General features: G+C 49.1%; 1 long non-coding RNA gene across 1 annotated transcript; it reads left to right on the forward strand.

The window, feature by feature from the left end:
* The first annotated feature begins 8,713 nt into the window (after positions 1 to 8,713).
* LOC124001668 lies at positions 8,714 to 10,180 on the forward strand. The gene is made up of 3 exons (XR_006832830.1): positions 8,714 to 8,885; positions 9,053 to 9,594; positions 9,872 to 10,180. It is a non-coding gene; the product is annotated as an uncharacterized LOC124001668 (long non-coding RNA).
* Positions 10,181 to 10,847: the final 667 nt, after the last annotated feature.

Here is a 10,847-nt window from a genome sequence, read left to right on the forward strand (position 1 = left end):
CTCACTCTCACTCCCTCTCTTTCCAGGTGATCAGTTTCTCTTGTGTCCAGTGCGCCGAGTTGGCGGTCGTGGTTGTGTCATGTTTGTCATTTATTATCATGTCTTGTCCCTGTGCTCCCCATGCTATTCGTTTCCCTCTGCTGGTCTTATTTGGTTCTTTCCCTCCTTCTATCCCTCTCTCTCCCCCTCCCTCTCTCACTCTCTCGCTCTCTCTTCTCTCTATCGTTCCGTTCCTGCTCCCAGCTGTTCCTATTCCCCTAATCATCATTTAGTCTTCCCACACCTGTTCCCGATCCTTTCCCCTGATTAGAGTCCCTATTTATTCCTTTGTGATCCGTTCCTGTCCCGTCGGTTCCTTGTATTGTATTCACCATGCTGTGATTGCGTTTCGCCCTGTCCTGTCGTGTTTTTGCTGTGATTGTGTATCGCCCTGTCCTGTCGTGTTTTTTTGCCTTCATCAGATGCTGCGTGTGAGCAGGTGTCTCTGTCGACTACGGCCTGCGCCTACCCGAAGCGACCTGCAGTCTGTGGCCGCTTCTCCAGTTATTTCCCCTCTACAAGTCTAGAGGATTTCTGTTATTCCCTGTTTGGACTTAAATAAACTCTGTTTCTGTTAAGTCGCATTTGGGTCCTCTTTCACCTGCATGACAGAAGGAACCGACCAAGGAATGGACCCAGCGACTTCAGACGCTCGTTACACTGCCGTCGAGATCCAAGGAGCCATGCTCGGCAGACACGAGCAGGAATTGTCCGCTGCTCGCCATGCCGTGGAGAACCTGGCCGCTCAGGTTTCCGACCTCTCTGGACAGTTCCAGAGTCTACGTCTCGTGCCACCTGTTACTTCCTGGCCTGCCGAGCCTCCAGAACCTAGGGTTAATAACCCACCTTGCTACTCCGGGCAGCCCACTGAGTGCCGCTCCTTTCTCACGCAGTGTGAGATTGTGTTCTCTCTCCAACCCAACACATACTCTAGAGAGAGAGCTCGGGTTGCTTACGTCATTTCACTCCTTACTGGCCGGGCTCGAGAATGGGGCACAGCTATCTGGGAGGCAAGGGCTGATTGCTCTAACAAATTCCAGAACTTTAAAGAGGAGATGATTCAGGTTTTTGACCGTTCAGTTTTTGGTGGGAGGCTTCTAGGGCCCTGGCTTCCTTATGCCAAGGTGAACGGTCCATAACGGATTATTCCATTGAGTTTCGCACTCTTGCTGCCTCTAGTGAGTGGAACGAGCCGGCGCTGCTCGCTCGTTTTCTGGAGGGACTCCACGCAGTGGTTAAGGATGAGATTCTCTCCCGGGAGGTTCCTTCAGATGTGGACTCTTTGATTGCTCTCGCCATCCGCATAGAACGACGGGTAGATCTTCGTCACCGGGCTCGTGGAAGAGAGCTCGCATCAACGGTGTTTCCCTGCTCCACATCGCAACCATCTCCCTCCTCTGGCTTTGAGACTGAGCCCATGCAGCTGGGAGGGATTCGCATCTCGAATAAGGAGAGGGAACGGAGGATCACCAACCGCCTGTGCCTCTATTGCGGAGTTGCTGGACATTTTGTTAATTCATGTCCAGTAAAAGCCAGAGCTCATCTGTAAGCGGAGGGCTACAGGTGAGCGCAACTACTCAAGTCTCTCCATCAAGGTCCTGTACTACTTTGTCGGTCCACCTACGCTGGACCGGTTCGGGTGCTACATGTAGTGCCTTGATAGACTCTGGGGCTGAGGGTTGTTTCATGGACGAAGCATGGGTTCGGAAACATGACATTCCTTTCAGAGAGTTAGATAAGCCTACGCCCATGTTCGCCTTAGATGGTAGTCATCTTCCCAGTATCAGATTTGAGACACTACCTTTAACCCTCACAGTATCTGGTAACCACAGTGAGACTATTTCTTTTTGATTTTCCGTTCACCGTTTACACCTGTTGTTTTGGGTCATCCCTGGCTAGTATGTCATAATCCTTCTATTAATTGGTCTAGTAATTCTATCCTATCCTGGAACGTTTCTTGTCATGTGAAGTGTTTAATGTCTGCCATCCCTCCCGTTTCTTCTGTCCCTACTTCTCAGGAGGAACCTGGCGATTTGACAGGAGTGCCGGAGGAATATCATGATCTGCGCACGGTCTTCAGTCGGTCCCGAGCCAACTCCCTTCCTCCTCACCGGTCGTATGATTGTAGTATTGATCTCCTTCCGGGGACCACTCCTCCTCGAGGTAGACTATACTCTCTGTCGGCTCCCGAACGTAAGGCTCTCGAGGATTATTTGTCTGTGTCTCTTGACGCCGGTACCATAGTGCCTTCTTCTTCTCCGGCCGGGGCGGGGTTCTTTTTGTTAAGAAGAAGGACGGTACTCTGCGCCCCTGCGTGGATTATCGAGGGCTGAATGACATAACGGTTAAGAATCGTTATCCGCTTCCCCTTATGTCATCAGCCTTCGAGATTCTGCAGGGAGCCAGGTGCTTTACTAAGTTGGACCTTCGTAACGCTTACCATCTCGTGCGCATCAGAGAGGGGACGAGTGGAAAACGGCGTTTAACACTCCGTTAGGGCATTTTGAGTACCGGGTTCTGCCGTTCGGTCTCGCCAATGCGCCAGCTGTTTTTCAGGCATTAGTTAATGATGTTCTGAGAGACATGCTGAACATTTTTGTTTTTGTCTATCTTGACGATATCCTGATTTTTTCTCCGTCACTCGAGATTCATGTTCAGCACGTTTGACGTGTTCTACAGCGCCTTTTAGAGAATTGTCTCTACGTAAAGGCTGAGAAGTGCTCTTTTCATGTCTCCTCCGTTACTTTTCTCGGTTCCGTTATTTCCGCTGAAGGCATTCAGATGGATTCCGCTAAGGTCCAAGCTGTCAGTGATTGGCCCGTTCCAAGGTCACGTGTCGAGTTGCAGCGCTTTTTAGGTTTCGCTAATTTCTATCGGCGTTTCATTCGTAATTTCGGTCAAGTTGCTGCCCCTCTCACAGCTCTTACTTCTGTCAAGACGTGTTTTAAGTGGTCCGGTTCCGCCCAGGGAGCTTTTGATCTTCTAAAAGAACGTTTACGTCCGCTCCTATCCTCGTTACTCCTGACGTCACTAGACAATTCATTGTCGAGGTTGACGCTTCAGAGGTAGGCGTGGGAGCCATTCTATCCCAGCGCTTCCAGTCTGACGATAAGGTTCATCCTTGCGCTTATTTTTCTCATCGCCTGTCGCCATCTGAGCGCAACTATGATGTGGGTAACCGTGAACTGCTCGCCATCCGCTTAGCCCTAGGCGAATGGCGACAGTGGTTGGAGGGGGCGACCGTTGCTTTTGTCGTTTGGACAGACCATAAGAACCTTGAGTACATCCGTTCTGCCAAACGACTTAATGCCCGTCAAGCTCGTTGGGCGTTGTTTTTCGCTCGTTTCGAGTTTGTGATTTCTTACCGTCCGGGTAGCAAGAACACCAAGCCTGATGCCTTATCCCGTCTGTTTAGTTCTTCTGTGGCTTCTACTGATCCCGAGGGGATTCTTCCTTATGGGCGTGTTGTCGGGTTAACAGTCTGGGGAATTGAAAGACAGGTTAAGCAAGCACTCACGCACACTGCGTCGCCGCGCTTGTCCTAGTAACCTCCTTTTCGTTCCTGTTTCCACTCGTCTGGCTGTTCTTCAGTGGGCTCACTCTGCCAAGTTAGCTGGTCATCCCGGTGTTCGAGGCACTCTTGCGTCTATTCGCCAGCGCTTTTGGTGGCCGACTCAGGAGCGTGACACGCGCCGTTTCGTGGCTGCTTGTTCGGACTGCGCGCAGACTAAGTCGGGTAACTCTCCTCCTGCCGGTCGTCTCAGACCGCTCCCCATTCCTTCTCGACCATGGTCTCACATTGCCTTAGACTTCATTACCGGTCTGCCTTTGTCTGCGGGGAAGACTGTGATTCTGACGGTTGTCGATAGGTTCTCTAAGGCGGCACATTTCATTCCCCTCGCTAAACTTCCTTCCGCTAAGGAGACGGCACAAATCATTATTGAGAATGTATTCAGAATTCATGGCCTCCCGTTAGACGCCGTTTCAGACAGAGGCCCGCAATTCACGTCACAGTTTTGGAGGGAGTTCTGTCGTTTGATTGGTGCGTCCGTCAGTCTCTCTTCCGGGTTTCATCCCCAGTCTAACGGTCAAGCAGAGAGGGCCAATCAGACGATTGGTCGCATACTACGCAGCCTTTCTTTCAGAAACCCTGCGTCTTGGGCAGAACAGCTCCCTGGGCAGAATACGCTCACAATTCGCTTCCTTCGTCTGCTACCGGGTTATCTCCGTTTCAGAGTAGTCTGGGTTACCAGCCTCCTCTGTTCTCATCCCAGCTTGCCGAGTCCAGCGTTCCCTCCGCTCAAGCGTTTGTCCAACGTTGTGAGCGCACCTGGAGGAGGGTGAGGTCTGCACTTTGCCGTTACAGGGCACAGACGGTGAGAGCCGCCAATAAACGCAGGATTAAGAGTCCAAGGTATTGTTGCGGCCAGAGAGTGTGGCTTTCCACTCGCAACCTTCCTCTTACGACAGCTTCTCGTAAGTTGACTCCGCGGTTCATTGGTCCGTTCCGTGTCTCCCAGGTCGTCAATCCTGTCGCTGTGCGACTGCTTCTTCCGCGACATCTTCGTCGCGTCCATCCTGTCTTCCATGTCTCCTGTGTTAAGCCCTTTCTTCGCACCCCGTTCGTCTTCCCTCCCCCCTCCCGTCCTTGTCGAGAGCGCACCTATTTACAAGGTACATAAGATCATGGACATGCGTTCTCGGGGACGGGGTCACCAATACCTAGTGGATTGGGAGGGTTACGGTCCTGAGGAGAGGAGTTGGGTTCCGTCTCGGGACGTGCTGGACCGTTCACTCATCGATGATTTCCTCCGTTGCCGCCAGGATTCCTCCTCGAGTGCGCCAGGAGGCGCTCGGTGAGTGGGGGGTACTGTCATGTTTGTCATTTATTATCATGTCTTGTCCCTGTGCTCCCCATGCTATTCGTTTCCCTCTGCTGGTCTTATTTGGTTCTTTCCCTCCTTCTATCCCTCTCTCTCCCCCTCCCTCTCTCACTCTCTCGCTCTCTCTTCTCTCTATCGTTCCGTTCCTGCTCCCAGCTGTTCCTATTCCCCTAATCATCATTTAGTCTTCCCACACCTGTTCCCGATCCTTTCCCCTGATTAGAGTCCCTATTTATTCCTTTGTGATCCGTTCCTGTCCCGTCGGTTCCTTGTATTGTATTCACCATGCTGTGATTGCGTTTCGCCCTGTCCTGTCGTGTTTTTGCTGTGATTGTGTATCGCCCTGTCCTGTCGTGTTTTTTTTGCCTTCATCAGATGCTGCGTGTGAGCAGGTGTCTCTGTCGACTACGGCCTGCGCCTACCCGAAGCGACCTGCAGTCTGTGGCCGCTTCTCCAGTTATTTCCCCTCTACAAGTCTAGAGGATTTCTGTTATTCCCTGTTTGGACTTAAATAAACTCTGTTTCTGTTAAGTCGCATTTGGGTCCTCTTTCACCTGCATGACAGGTTGTTGAGGTTATGTTTGGCCGCTTCCCATCTGGTCGAAACTGCTACACTATCTCCTACAGAACGGCACACAACCTCATGGTCAGAACCCACCCACCGTACAACCATCACCCAACCTCACGGTCTGACCACACATCCACTGGACAACCACAAACATATCGCAACCACTAAACCACTCTCTGTCCTCGCCCCTTCAGGTGTGGCTTGATCCTATTGGCCGCTCTGAGTGTTCACCTGACTGCAAGCTGCTGCTGCAATTGGCTGAGGAGCCAGTAGGAAGTGACATCACATGGAACGCTATAAAAAAGAAACGCCATACTGGAGACTAAGACCTTTCATATTGGTGAGCCTAACCTTGACCCCTGACCTCTATAGTCCCGTTATACAACAGATTTTAACAGATAATGGATGAAAATGAATGGTTTACTGTTTCACAATTAGACTTGTGCAGTTGTAACAGGTTCGTGTGTGTGTATGTGTGTGTGCGTGCGTGCGTGTGTGCGTGCATTTGTGTTTGTTTATGTGTGCACTGTGTAGCTCCTGTCCCCCTCTCCTCTCTCCGTGTCGAGGTGACCACCACCAGTGCTTTGCTGTCCTGCACCCTACAGAACCAACAGACTCTCACTGCCCACACTCTTCACAACCATGCACACCAAACACACACACACACAACTCCTCGTACGCAGTGAGAAGTCTGCAGCCTGGAGCACACTACAGCATCACAGCAGAGTTGACACGCCCTTCACACACCTCAACATCAGCCTCACCCAGAGACTACACACCACCATGGAGACAGGTATATTTTTAGATTTTTTCCCTTTATTTAACCTAGGAGTCAACATTGAGACCAGGACTCTTTCATAAGGGAGCCCTGCATATACAATGTCATGAGACAAAATCACAAATCTAATACAATATAAAACAAGTAAAATACAACATAAATATTCAAGAAAAACAATTGCATTGCTCAATAAGAAGGTTCCCAATCAGTGTTTGAAATTGCTCGAGCAACACCAGAACATCCAGTCGTAATATATTTTGTAGTTGGTGCCAGCAATGAGGTGCTTTAAAACTAAAAGCAGATTTACCTAGTTCGGTGGAGACCCGAGGAACCTCAAGAGTTAACCAACCTTGTTAACGGGTTTGGTATATCATATTTTAATAGTGAAGTTAGGTGAGTTGGAATGTTGTGTAGTAGAGCTTTGTAAACAAAATGGGAATAATGAAGTGATCTACAGGACTTTAATGAGGACCAGCTAACCAGATTCAGATTCACATCAACTGTATTATCCCACCAGGGGGAAACTCATTTGGTCATGATACAGGACTGATTGTAGCGCTCACCTTGTCTTCTCCGGACAAGCTTTTTTCCGGATGCCCCAAACAATCGGAAAGGGGATTCATCAGAGAAAATTACTTTACCTCAGTCCTCAACAGTCCAATCCCTGTACCTTTTGCAGAATATCAGTCTGTTTTTCCTGGAGAGAAGTTGCTTCTTTGCTGCCCTTCTTGACACCAGGCCATCCCCCAAAAGTCTTCACCTCACTGTGCATGCAGATTCACTCACACCTGCCTGCTGCCATTCCTGAGCAAGCTCTGTACTGGTGGTGCCCCGATCCTGCAGCTGAATCAACTTCAGGAGACGATCCTGGTGCTTGCTGGACTTTCTTGGGCGCCCTGAAACCTTCTTCGCAACAATTGAACCGCTCTCCTTGAAGTTCTTGATGATCCGATAAATGGTTGATTTAGGTGCATTCTTACTGGCAGCAAAATCCTTGCCTGTGAAGCCCTTTTTGTGCAATGCAATGATGACGGCACATGTTTCCTTGCAGGTAACCTTGGTTGACAGAGGAAGGACAATGATTCCAAGCACCATCCTCCTTTTGAAGATTCCAGTCTGTTATTCGAACTCAATCAGCATGACAGAGTGATCTCCAGCCTTGTCCTTGTCAACACTCACACCTGTGTTAACGAGAGAATCACTGACATGATGTCAGCTGGTCCTTTTGTGGCAGGGCTGAAATGCAGTGGAAATGTTTTTGGGGATTCAGTTAATTTGCATGGCAAAGAGGGACTTTGCAATTCATCTGATCACTCTTCATAACATTCTGGAGTATATGCAAATTGCCATCATATGAAAATTAATATTTGTGTCATTCTCAAAACTTTTGGCCATGACTGTAGTGTCTGCTGCAATCTGGTAAATGGTGTGACCATAGTCAAGAACAGGGGAGTTGACTGTATAATCTTCTTCCTGCTATTTAGGCAAGAGGCAAGATCTATGAAAAAAAATAACACACGTAGATTACATTTACATTTAAGTCATTTAGCAGACGCTCTTATCCAGAGCGACTTACAAATGTAGATGTAATTAACGTTGACTGCTATATGTCTGAGTTGACTATTGTCTCTCCTCTGCCCAATGTCCTATTGGTTGGCTGGCGAGCGGAAGGAGCTACTATAGTGTGAGTAGGCAGAGCCTGTCATGGGGCGACACCCAGCAAACCTGTATGGGTGTGGCTTAAGGAGGTCACCTGGTAGACGTTAAAACAGACAGACCTCCTCCTCCTCTCCTCTCACCTACTGCTCTGGACCGCTCTCAATAACAGAAAGGTAACACACACACATAAGCGTGTGAGTGAGAGAAACGGGCTGTGTTAGCATGAATGGTGTTTGCTTTTCTAAACAGGCAGACACATTAGTTTCCTTCTTACAGAGGAGCGTGTTAGTCTGTGATTTAAAACTGATGATTGGGACATTCTCAGCGTGTCTGTCTGACACAAACACACACAATGTCACGTTCTGACCTTAGTTCTTTTGTTATGTCTTTGTTTTAGTATGGTCAGGGTGTGAGTTGGGTGGATTGTCTATGTTTGTTTTTCTATGAGTTGGTATTTCTGTATTTGGCCTGGTATGGTTCTCAATCAGAGGAGGCTGTCAATCGTTGTCCCTGATTGAGAACCATACTTAGGCAGCCTGTTTTCACCCTTGATTGGTGGGTGATTATTTTTCCGTTTCAGTGTTTGCACCATTCAGGACTGTTTCGATTTTCATTTTGATTATCTTATTCTTTTGTATTTTGTATTCATTAAATTACATTATGGATACATACCACGCTGCATTTTGGTTCTCCGATTCTTCCTACTACTCCTCCTCAGAGGAGGAAGTTGACAACCGTTACACACAAAATGTTTTTGTTGTTGTTGTTTTTCTTCACAGGATAAGAGGTGGCCCCATTCGTCCGATGGCTCCTCCTACAACATGGCTAGTGCTATCATTATCGCTGCTAGCCAATCAGACGGACTGTTTTGCCCTGCAGAAGAACTCTACTGGACCCGGCTACTTTCTTACGCCGTTCTTCTGCCACATCCTTTTACCCTTTATCCGTCACTGGGAAAGTATGCATTAATACAGTCAATACCCAAGTAAATATACAACCAATACCTCTTTACCACTGCCAGACACACATTAACCCTATCTCTCTCTGTCTCTCTTTCTCTCTCTCTGTCGCTCTCATTCCCTCTCTTCCCTCGTTTGTTCACCTTTGAACTGCTGGATGTAACAGAGAGAAAAGCAGATATCCACTGGAGTGACGTCACCCCCCCCCCCCCTCCAGCTCTATGTCCAATACAAAGATCAGGAGGAAGGGGAAGAAAATGGGGAAGAGGAGAAAGAAAGGGAGAAGAGAAGTGCAAGTCGTGTCCCAGTGTCCCTATTGTCCAGAGGGCTGAAGGTGCCAGGTCTGTCCCCAGGGAAGATCTACTCTCTGTCCCTCAGAGCCTCTAACCTCGCTGGGGCCGCTTGAAGCCTTGGGAACACGCACATCACTCACACACGGCCCCTTCCCCCTTGGAACATCACCATTTGCTATGTGACAGCCAGTCAGATCACAGTAAGCTGGACGGCCCCAGACTCCCAGCATGCTGTGCTGTTCCTGGTTTGCTGGGGGGATGTAGCCTTAGGCCAGGAGAGGAGAAGGGGTGTGGCCAGCAGTTCCAGGTCGACTGTGATTGGTGGACTGGAGGGGTTCAGGAAGTACAGGGTCAGAGTTAACTCCGTCACAGAACATGATGTGGCAAGTAGTGGAGGAACTGACCATACACACTGGTATGAAACTCTGTGTTCGTGTAATTCTTTAGGTGTGCTTCTGCGTGGTTGTGTGTGTTACAAATATATTGAGTGTGTGCTTATGTGGTTCTGTACAGTATATTGACTGTGTGTGTGTGTGTGTGTGTGTGTGTGTGTGTGTGTGTGTGTGTGTGTGTGTGTGTGTGTGTGTGTGTGTGTGTGTGTGTGTGTGTGTGTGTGTGTGTGTGTGTGTGTGTGTGTGTGTGTGTGTGTGTGTGTGTGTGTGTGTGTGTGTGTGTGGCGCTGAGCACCCCAGGTGGTGTGTATGTTTCTAGCAGAGGGGAGAATCTGACAACGTGTTGGCCGACCCTGTCAGGTGTGTGTGTGTGTACTTCTGCCGTCACCCAGCAGTGTGAGAGAGGGCTCAGTAACAGAGTCGTCATTAGAGATGCTTTGGGATCCAGCCCCTGGACATGGACACAACTATGAAGTCATCTGTCTCGACTGTCACCACACGCTTATGGTACTTCTGTAGAGTGTGTGTGTGTGTTTATAAAGTGTGTGTGCATGTATACTGTGTGTGGTCGAGTATCAAATCAAGTGCCATGTAGACTAAGAGTGAAATGCTTACAAGTTAAGCAGCATTTTGTCATGTTTGTCATTTATTATCATGTCTTGTCCCTGTGCTCCCCATGCTATTCGTTTCCCTCTGCTGGTCTTATTTGGTTCTTTCCCTCCTTCTATCCCTCTCTCTCCCCCTCCCTCTCTCACTCTCTCGCTCTCTCTTCTCTCTATCGTTCCGTTCCTGCTCCCAGCTGTTCCTATTCCCCTAATCATCATTTAGTCTTCCCACACCTGTTCCCGATCCTTTCCCCTGATTAGAGTCCCTATTTATTCCTTTGTGTTCCGTTCCTGTCCCGTCGGTTCCTTGTTTTGTATTCACCATGCTGTGATTGTGTTTCGCCCTGTCCTGTCGTGTTTTTGCCTTCATCAGATGCTGCGTGTGAGCAGGTGTCTCTGTCTACTACGGCCTGCGCCTACCCGGCGACCTGCAGTCTGTGGCCGCTTCTCTTGTCATTCCCCTCTACAGACTAGAGGATTTCTGTTATTCCCTGTTTGGACTTGAATAAACTCTGTTTCTGTTAAGTCGCTTTTGGGTCCTCTATCACCTGCATGACAGAAGGAACCGACCAAGGAATGGACCCAGCGACTTCAGACGCTCGTTACACTGCCGTCGAGATCCAAGGAGCCATGCTCGGCAGACACGAGCAGGAATTGTCTGCTGCTCGCCA

Source organism: Oncorhynchus gorbuscha, linkage group LG02 (genome assembly GCF_021184085.1).
Source record: "Oncorhynchus gorbuscha isolate QuinsamMale2020 ecotype Even-year linkage group LG02, OgorEven_v1.0, whole genome shotgun sequence".
In the NCBI taxonomy this organism is placed as follows: domain Eukaryota; kingdom Metazoa; phylum Chordata; class Actinopteri; order Salmoniformes; family Salmonidae; genus Oncorhynchus; species Oncorhynchus gorbuscha.